The sequence below is a fragment of the Squalius cephalus genome (assembly GCF_949319135.1).
Source record: "Squalius cephalus genome assembly, chromosome: 25".
In the NCBI taxonomy this organism is placed as follows: domain Eukaryota; kingdom Metazoa; phylum Chordata; class Actinopteri; order Cypriniformes; family Leuciscidae; genus Squalius; species Squalius cephalus.
This window is the reverse complement of record NC_137146.1, coordinates 28,192,452-28,203,203: the sequence shown is the minus strand read 5'-3', so window position 1 is coordinate 28,203,203 and position 10,752 is coordinate 28,192,452. Positions and strand designations below refer to the sequence as shown.

Genomic DNA, 10,752 nt, shown 5'->3' with positions numbered 1-10,752 from the left:
ATGGCTAATTCCCGCAGTCCGTCAACAACGGAGCTTGGATCAAGTCCAGTCTATTTGTGAGGACCCTCCATCTGAGAAATTGCCTGACAAGAACCTCGTTTTACTTTCATTCACAGTTTGTTGCACAGTAGTCTTTTGCATCGCCGCTGACAGATCTAACGTTTTCATTTGAGTAAAGTAAGCCCACATCTTGACTTCCCTCGTACTTCCATACATCTCCACCCTGTATTCTGAGTTCCCCACCTCTGATATGCCCTTAGCGTAACAGCAGTTTTCACCACAGTGAGGTTCCAAATTCCCCAAAGTCATTATTGTCTCCTGCTAAGTTGCCCCAGCCTACTATGATTTGTGGGTAATGAGCTGGCAACCGGGCCTGGGCTCAATTATTCTCACTGAGGGAGTGATTTCTCACTCTGTAGAGCAGAGCACAAAGTGCACTCACTAATTCTAATCAGGACATAACACACTCATAATCACCCATGTGGAAATAAAAGAGTGGGTGAAAAGAAAGAGAGAACATAAATAACAACGAAGTGAAGTAATGACAGGTTTGATGTGTTGTGGAGGATAGACTCCTTTTTACAGGTAAAAGGAGGATGTGTTTTGTGTTTTGTCAGCACGACAGGTGCAAAGAGTATCACGCCATGTGTCAAGATGGATAGATAAGCACCCTTTATTGATTTTTTTTGACAGCGAGAGGAATATTGCCACAAAAACATGACCTTATTAGACTCGGATGTTGTTCAGTCAGAACTTTGTGTATAAATAGAAAAGATGGAAAGGCAAAGAAGATTGTTAGTACAGTTCAGAGTAGCAACAAGTCAAAAAGTGTGAACCTTGAGAAGTGAGTTTGAGTTAACAAAAAAATTGTTCATGAAATCCATATTACTAATATAGTTCGGAGATATCGGAGGGCTCTGTGACATCAGACAGAAAATGGACATAGCTTTGATGGGCCGCTCACATTGAGGTTGTCAAATCGTTTTACTTTTGGTTGTGTACAAGTAGGAACTCCTAATCGACTACAGTACCAGAAGGTGGATCATGTGACCTCAGCAGTCGTCACTCTCATTGGTGGTTTTCGCAATATGTTGCTGCTCATTGCATGTTACTCAACTTTGTTGCATCGCCAATGATCAAAGTCGCTCATGTCACCTAAAATTGGTAACTACGTCCTAGTTGCTACAAATTGCTTTTAAAGTAAACCTTCCATTGCAAAATAGCGTGAAGAGTATGTTTATGTTGATAGAGAGAATAACTGAGAAAATATAAGCAAATAATTTCTTGGACTAGAGAGTGAGACAGACGGGGCAGATGCAAAGACTTGTACAAAATGGACAAAAAGTCATATCTTCAGACTCCTTTTGGTCTGTCACTGTCTCTTTATCTGCTGCCATGCTTTGTGATAAAGGTAAAGTCTCGTAAGAAACCCCAAAATGCCTATTTCTCATGTACAAATGAGATAACAGTGGTGTATCTCGTCACAGAGCTCAGTCCACCTCAAAAGGAAGAACATTTTTACTGAATGTGTCTGGACAGAGCAAAAAAATAATAAAAGAATGCTGCTTCTAGGATTGCAGCAAGCACAACAAGTACAAAATGTGAAGCAGATCTGTAAAAGTGTGTGTCTTAATATAGCTTGCTTTGGCTACTCCATTCAGAGCCAAACAATTGTTATGGGAGTTCAGGCAGACCAAAGAACATGCTTTGACTGTTTTGATCCATTAGAAATGTGAATTGCAGAGGAAAAAGTTCCCAAATAGCTGTGTCTGGTGGTCTAAATACAACAAAACTAGAAGTACAATAAACTTGACTGTGTAAGTCATTTCAACTTACATTGACTTAAAAAATGTGTTGAATCTCGTATAACTTAAAAAATAAAGTTTAAAATGGCTTAACTTGTTTTGATGAGTTGAAGTCATGTCAAATTTTACAGTGTAGATCATGTCATGAACAGACAGTATAGGGACAACTCCAGGAGTAACTTGATAAGTATCTTGATCAAGAGTCCTTATAGAGATCGAATCGATGATTTAGCATTGTCCTCAGTCGACCCTTTTTCAAGTGTCCAAAAAATCATTTGAAAAGAAACAGTTCACCTGCAATTATTTAACCAGCACAGGTAGGTCAAACAATGGCCTTGACCAGCCCCACTCATTCCCAGACAGGACCAACAACAGAGGAGCTATGTGTCATGACATCATCCCCAAACTTCTGCACATCCTACAATGACACTAGGGTTTCCCAGCCATGATAACCAAAGGTGATGAAAACAGTGTGTTCTCAGTCTTCACCATGGAGGCACAAAGGAACAAAGGTCACCTCCTACATGTGTGTGTTCTGGGTCACAACGGTCAGGACAACTGAAGCACGGATAACACAGACTTGCAATGAGTAACTCTTAAAGTTCATGAAGCCAGGCACTTATTTGTGAGTTGGATTTATTCTGTGATTTTAAACATTTTTCTGCTGGAAAATCCAGATAAAGTCAGTCTAAAAAGGCAGGGCTTGACATTAACACCCGCCAACCGTGTGTGTATTTTCAGCAGTGGTGTGTAGTCACTCCTACTAGCCACTTTGGCGGGTTGAATTTTATATGTAATATATATAGTTTTCTATTGTAGTCTTTTAAAAAGGCATCTGAAATAATAAACTAAGTGCAAAGTTGTGTTGTCAAAAATATACATTTTTCAATACTGAAATATCTGAAACGCTTCCAATACTCGTTTTCTGCAGAATAGATCCAGAATACCAGCTGATCTTTCTCTCTCTCTCTCATCTCTCCGACAGCGAGTTACACTCAAACCCGCGACCCTTTACTCACTCGCTTCATTTCCTCCGCATGAATATTGTTGGTGTTACAGGGCTAGAATTTTGGTGTGAGATTGCGTGTATTGCGCATAATTTCACTCATTCCTGCAGATTTTGTGCTCACACCCGCACATAAAGCCGTCACTCAGTACTAAACTGAGTAATTTTTCTGTTGCTTATTGCACTGAAACCGTGAAATACACACAAAATAATGTCAAAAGGCCAGTCTTGGTGAATATTCACTTAAATACAGTCAGTTATGTTTTAAGTGAACGTAAACAGTTGAGAAATAAAACGCACGTGTAACAGTATAATGGATCTGTGCGTCAGGTCTTAAAGTGACAGCAGCCTAATATTCCTGCTGCCAAATTATGAGATAATATTAAAAATATCTATATGGCAGTTTTCCCCATAGTATCAATGGAGTTGTGGCCAGTGAAAATGCTGAGTGGCTAGTTACTTTGGAAAACCACTCACCACAGTGGCTGGTGAGCAAAAAAGTTCAAGTCAAGCCCTGTTTGTAGGTGGTTTAAATGTTGTCCAGGCTGGTTTGCCTGGTTGGACAACTGGACTATAAGCTGGGAATGACCCATCTGAGCTGGTAGACCATCTTGGTCTGGTTAAGAGAAGAAAACAAAAATTGGTCACACCAGTTTAAGATAGTTAAGCTAGTTTATGGAAGATGGCAGCCAGCTGGTTGCTGATCTTGTCCACCAGTTCAGTCAGGTCACACCAGCTGGAAGACTGGCTAGTAAACCACAAAACAAAGCTTTGACCCACTTATGACCAACTTGGACCAGTAAAAAGAACCTACCATGTTCAAAGTCCCAGCCACCACCTTAAACTAGTTTAAGATGGATTTTCCAGGAAGGTTACTTCGCTTGCTTCCAGTTGGTGTAGCGTGAAAAGGTCAAGGTGTTGGGCAGAGGTGGCAGATTGATGGAGAAGAATTGTTTCAGTTTGCTAAGTGTTTGCTCAACCATAGGACAAGCCTGGATGTGCTGTGAAGAAAGCCTTTCAGACAGGTTGAATGGTGTCAGCTGTGGGCCTGGGGAATGTGAGGAGCCCAATACATCAGATTAAGTGGTTAAAGGACAGACTTTATATCTACCTCACCGTTCTGTCCCTCAGAGATTAGCTGAACTCGGCAGTGAGTCTAGATCATGAGGTTCTTAAACTCAAAGACGGGAGATGAAGGGGGTGAGGTTGCATTTGAATGTGTGTTTAAGGGGGTCAGTGAGCCAGAGAAGAAATAAAAGATAGATCAACAGGCGCTTCGGCTCAGCAATACTGAATAAAGCTTTTGCTAATGTGTTGGCGGTGGGCCTTGTTTGGGAAATCTCTGAAGCTCTTTGCAATGTAGCTTCATAAGAAAGTGCAAAAGAAATGTGTTTTATTTGTTAACATGGGTAAATGGAGGCCAAACGAGTGTGAGGGATAAAGCCAGCGGGCAGGAACGAGGCAGATAGTTAATTACGGTAGGCTGAGCTTAGCAGTGTCTCAGGTTGCATTGTCTGGGTTTCTTTGTAGGAGCTGTTCTCTGGTGGGCTGCCATTTGCACTGTGAATAATCACAGTGTGTGCGCGTGTGTGTGTGTGTGTGGTATGATGGGAGAGGCCTTTCAAAAGAGCCAAGGGAAAGAGGGTTTCTTCTGTATGCCCTTTTTTTCTTTGTTTCTTTCCTCTTGGATGAGGGTTCAAAGAATGAGATCAGAGCAGCACCTAGAGGCCAGGTTTGCCATGCGCTTGCGGCGAGAATGCATGTGTGTTACTGTGCACACACACACACACACACACACACTGCGAAAGCCAGTATATATGAGAGGAGAGGGAAAAGTAACAAAGAATCTGAAACCTTTCAGAGGGGGCGGAAGAATCCCTTGTCTTTTCTACAGAATTGGGAGAGAGGGAAGAGATGAATGAGGAGGGAGAGGATTCATTTTTCGAAAAGAGTGGAAACAAAACCTGAGGAGGACCAGCAGAAAGCAAGACAGAGTGTGAGAACGCAGAATCCTCCAGCCACAAAACCAATCCACTATCCCTCTGTCAGGAAGATGAAACGCAGAAGCGCTCTGTACGGTTTCAGGATGTGAGGTAAATCTATACCTCAGACTCTCTCTGGTCTCCTTCTGTATTGAGGGAAACGAGAGTTCTGATGAAGGGTGGTTTGTTGTTTGGACATCAAATACAGGAATTAATTCATTTCCGAAGAAGTGGAATAGAGAATTCTCTCCACATTAGGATTAAAATACAGTATGTGCCACGGACATGAAGGATACTTCCTGTGTTTTCTCAATGATAACCCAGACATTGGTGCCCTCCACAGTTTCATAATGAACCGAAAATAGTTTTACGCTTTCCATAATAACATAAAAGAGTCTAACAAAAATGCAATAAAGCTGAGTGCACTTATCAAACCGTAAAAGGCTGAGATTTAAGAGAATGAATCTAAAGCCTGATGTGTTTCAGAGCGAAGCGAGGCACTGTGTTCATTTTCACGCCAGCAGATCCAATGTTTTCAGTCTCAGAGCGAACAGTGAACACCGCAAACTTCATCTGCATGTAGTTGAATGTGCATTTGGGAATTATTGCAAGTTACATTTTATTTTCTTATTTTATAAAAAAATTTGTGGAGATAAGTTTATGGAATTCCACTAAATTTGTAATGCATTTTAATCCTGTTGTCTAGGTCTCTCTCCAGCTTTCCACCAACAGATCTTGAAGGTTTAGCACTTACAAATGAAGAAATTAAGACATAAGTACGGTAGTTTTACTACTTTAAAGTTAAGTAAAATTATTTATATAATTAATTTTTTTTATTTTATAGTAAAAAACAGGTACATGTCAGTGCAAAGTCATTTTTATTCTGTTCAGTTTGATCACTGAAAGAGGTCTGAGCTCGTAATATTGCATTCAAGGTGCACCAGATTGATGCATTTTACTCTAAAATGTACAAAATGTTTGACTTATATCTAGGGGCCAGAATATCATAAAGACTTGTGGTTGGGCTATTTTGACTTGGGACAGTAAGCAACCACCTAACAACCAGTCATACAACCCTAGCAACAACCTATAACACTAACAAACATATAGTAACGCCCTGACAACCATATTAGTATCATGGTAGCAAGTCATGCATGGTTAAAAAAAATCTCACATTTCCTTTAAAAAATGTAAAAATCTTTCTTTTTTCAACAGAATGTTTACCATTTGAGAAAACATAAACATGCATGTTGAGAGTGCTCTAGAAAATATTGCATTCTATTCAATATCAACATCTAATAAACATCTTAAAATGAGTAAATTCGCATGCTTTATTTATCATCAATGATTTAAATGCATCTCTTAATATATTTTTTTTTACAGGGAATGTTTTAGTGATGTATTGCAGATATTCAAACACTCCGGAAATTACAGATCCATGGTGAAAACTTGCACATCTAATTGACATATTAGGAGATAACGATTTATTTCTAATACAGCATATCTAAAATATGTGGTCACACTTAAGATCAGGGTTCAACTATTAACTATGACTTTTGCCTCAATAAACTCATAATTACTGTTTATTAATAGTTAACATGTTTAGGTATTGGGATTAAAGGATGAACAATAAGGTCATGCAGGATAAGGCATTAATATGCATTTTATAAGTAATAATAAGCAGCCAATTTCCTAGTAATATGCATGCTTATAAGCAACTAGTTAATAGTGAGAATTGAACACTAAATTAGTGTTACCAAATCGGTACCATATTAAAAAATGAATTTCTTCAGGTGCACTCTGCTGGTTTTGCCCCCGCACTCCTCCTGCGTTTTCCACTTTCAAAACTAAACTGCAATGTTAACTTGACATTAGATAACTCCATTACATGAGGAATTTCTCTAACTAGGCTGATGCTAGTGAATGATGGACCAAAGCAAACCACAAAAAGCTCATAAAAGAAGTTCTGAAGACATTTTTACAACACATACACACACACACACACACACACACAAACTTAATGATAGCTTTAAAATGCACAGTCCACTTTCATTAGATAGAATTGGCTAGAAAATTGCACTCCTCCGTAATAAAGCACTGATTTGACGGCCTTTTGCAATTATTTTCCTTTATCAAACAATGTCCAGAATTCTGATTCCTTGTTCTGAGAAGAAATGAACAGCTAAGAAAGAGTAAGTCTCAGACAATTTCTAATTCATTACCACAATAAGTGGCATTCTATCTCCACAATCCAACTCAAAAGTCTAAAAAGCTAAAGTGTAACAGTGGTCACGTACAGCGCTTCATTCTGGGTTAACCTAATTCACAATATCTTATCACACTGTACAGAGACGGAAGCTGTACTTCTACTCTCTTAATAATATATTGAATAATAATGAGAAAGTAATTTGATGGTGAATTTCTCAAAACCATCCTCACTTGTTCCAGAAGAAGGAGACCTCGAGACCCTGCCTTATTACCCACAATTCCACCTGCTAGCAGACACAGCGTTAGCCTCACGCTGCCCTCCTCCTGCCCAGATGGGTCATCTCTAATTCATCACTAGGGAGAGGAACTTTTTAAAAATGAAAAAGGAAATGCCACTCCAACAATCCCCGATGGACACGGACAGCAGCACCTCACTGTAAGAGCGCCAGGTGGGAATGTGGAGCGGGACACGTCAGGCTGCAATTAAAAACACAACCGGATGAACCATGCTGATGCAGAACAAGTGCTGCTTTGAAGGAGCTGGAGAGTTCATTTCAGGTGACCACCGGCAGTGATCTCACTGGCTTGACGTAATCATCATAAAAATAGGCATCAGCTCCATGTGCAACACAGAGAGTAGCGCTCCTCCACTCAAAATAACACAAGAGAGATGGGACTCAATGGACTCTATGCATGATCGCTTATGCTATGAGACTCAGTGGCCACCGCACAAAACTAAACATCATTTAAAGCTGATGGAATAGCTATTTAAGACAGGCAGGCAAAAACATCGATTTTTATAGTTTTGAGATTGTGGGCTAGTTTACTCCTTCAATATGTGTTCTTTCAAGCTGCTATAAAGAAAAAGTTGAAAATATACATTAAGATGTTTATTTTATTACATTTTGTTTACTTGCGGCAGTAAGTTTCTCCCGAATTTACCAAGAAGTCAGCATTCCAACGCGACACGCCGAGCTCCGTCTGTTTACTGACGTCTGTCGTGACCGGTATCGTTGTAAAGCTCTGAGTCTCCTGCACAACGCTATCCCAAATATGGGATGGCAAATAATTTCAGAGGGATTTGTTAATAAATCATTCCTGGCCTGATTTATGTGATATTTTAATAAAAAAAATATGGCGAAAATCGATTTTTTAAGGCTATGGACAGTATATTTTGATTTCCTAGGTACTGAAAGCATTTATCCTGAAATCCCTCTGAATTTTTTTTTTATATATTTTTTTTTTTATCTTGTGTGTAAACAAAATGAAAAAATAATTTTGCACCTGGCTTTATCATATGTTCAGATCTATCTACCGAAAATATATGCAAAATTGTGCATATTAAATGAGATAATGCCTAATTTGCATAATTAAACATACAAATTTCTAAAACTTGTAATACATTTTTTTTATATACTTGTGTAAGTAATCAACTGAGGAAGTTTCATGGTGATATCTATTATTTTAAAATTTTACCCTATTCACCTGTAGTGTCTCGCCTTAAAAAAATAAAAAAATAAAATTACCAACAGATTTTGTCTCCTGGCTTCTGCCGAAAATCCAAACCTTGCAAACTGTTTAAAATGCATACTTTGGCATTCCTGACATGGTTAATAAAGAGAAAATAGCCAAGCTTAATTAAGCAGCTTACTCAAGGTCTATAAAGAAGCCACAACATTATGCAAATAGAATGGAGGCTATATCGAACTGAGTCTGCTGTGAAGAGGGAAGGCAACTAAACAATTAGAGCCAATAAAAGTGAATGGGAAATGAAAGATTAAATGGATATTTAAGATGGCAATAAAGACATAATTGCTTAGAACTCAGTGATAAGCCAGTGGAGACGATAATCATACGGTGAATGTAAAACACAAAGACGTGCTTGACTTGCGATATTCTTGTGTTTTTACTATTCTTGTGTTTTAAGTGAGCTCTAGCCTACAAACACTGCATACTGTCAGACAAAACCATAAACTTACTGTAATTTACAAACATTACAAGATTATGCATTACTTGTAAACATACATGAATCTTATATCACATATAAAGACTCTAACCAGCCAACCGAGAACACCAAACACAAATCTAGATCAGGGTTATTATCGTTAACTAAAACTAAAATCATATAAAAAATTATTATTATATGAAAAAACAAAAAACAAACATCAAACTCTTTATTACTATTTCACCTAGTTGCCAAGGCAACATTTCTCATTTTAATTTAGTTTAAATAATAGAAAAGTTATAAGTAAATAAATAACAATAACTAACTATAACTAAAACTTAATAAATATTTATATACACATTTAAACTATATAAACATACAAAAGGACAAAAAATACTACAACTTTAACTAAAAAAATAAAATAAAATAAATAAATCTAATAAAAAAAATATTAACAAAAATAAATATTATATTAATGATACTAAAATAACACTGATCTGGAGAGTTTAAAATAAAAATAAAATTGTGTAATTTCTCTCCCTCTTCTTCCAAATCTGCAAAAACAAAATTGTTGCAAAAAAACCCAAACAATTTATTAAAAACATCTTTAACATACACACACACACACACATATATATATATATATATATATATATATATATATATATATATATATATATATATATATATATATATATATATACAGTATATATGATACTACCAGATCACTACTAAGAAAGGTAGGTGAAATACTAGCTACAGTAGTTTATATTTTCTGTGTGTGTGTGTGTGTGTGTGTGTGTGTGTGTTTATTAACGTGCTTGAATAACAACAGAACCTCTGCATCTGTCTTGAAATCTGCCTGTCACTTCAGATAACCACTTCCTGCTAAGAGGGAACAGGAGGGGAAAGGAGTGGAAAGCAGGCATGGTGAAATAAGAAAAGAGGGCAGAGGTGCTGCGATGGCGTGTCTTGAGAAAGCGAGCCCCGGTCAGGTGTGTGTGTGTGTGGTGGGGGGGGGGGGGTGGATTGGAGATCAGGCTAAGCTGTAATAGACTGAAGCTCAAATGAATGAGTCTGTCAGGCTGAGCTCAGGCCTTGACTGACTGTTCCTTTCAACCCGACATCCAACCCAGAGGCTCCTCCACGCAAGACGCCTTCCCTAATGATGATGCACGACTCTCTGTGTCACGGGCCCTCGAGGTGCTGGGGGGGGGTTCTCGGCAAACTGCTGGGGAATGAGAAACCGAGACCACCTGAATTGCAAACAAGCAGCCGAACCTCTGTCACAGCCGTTTCGATGGGCCGAAGAAAGAAAAGTGGGGGGAAAGAGTGAAATGGATGCTGGCGGTTCGAGAAAATCGATTGCGAAAATTAATAAGTGAATTCCCTGCAGCACGCCTGGCACCTCAAACGTCTCAATCTCCTTCCTCTCCTCTTTCTTTTATTTCTCTTCTCTCTGCGAGACGGAGAGGAATTCGAAACACCTCCCACACGCCTTTAGACAGTTCCACCTATGCATTGACAAAAGAGCTGCATTTCAAACACACTCCTCGTCTATGGAGACCGTAGCCCTCGTTTTGCAAGGTTAGTGAAATCCTCACCCAACAACGTGGGTGTCATTCTCTCTTTATTCTCTCATTCACAATCCCTTTTCCATAGAAATACTGTATTCAATAATCTCTCCTTGACTCCTGAGTCCACTCTTAACTCAAACTAAAAACCCAATAATAAAATAAATAAATATATTTATGGAGATCAACGCAGTTAACTGGAGTTAAGAGGCACTTTGGTACTGGGAAAAAG

General features: G+C 38.5%; 1 protein-coding gene across 3 annotated transcripts in view; it reads right to left on the bottom strand.

Moving 5' to 3' along the window:
• Window positions 1-10,752, bottom strand: part of pard3aa (par-3 family cell polarity regulator alpha, a) — a 461,686-nt gene that overhangs the window by 265,471 nt on the left and 185,463 nt on the right. The window lies entirely within an intron of this gene.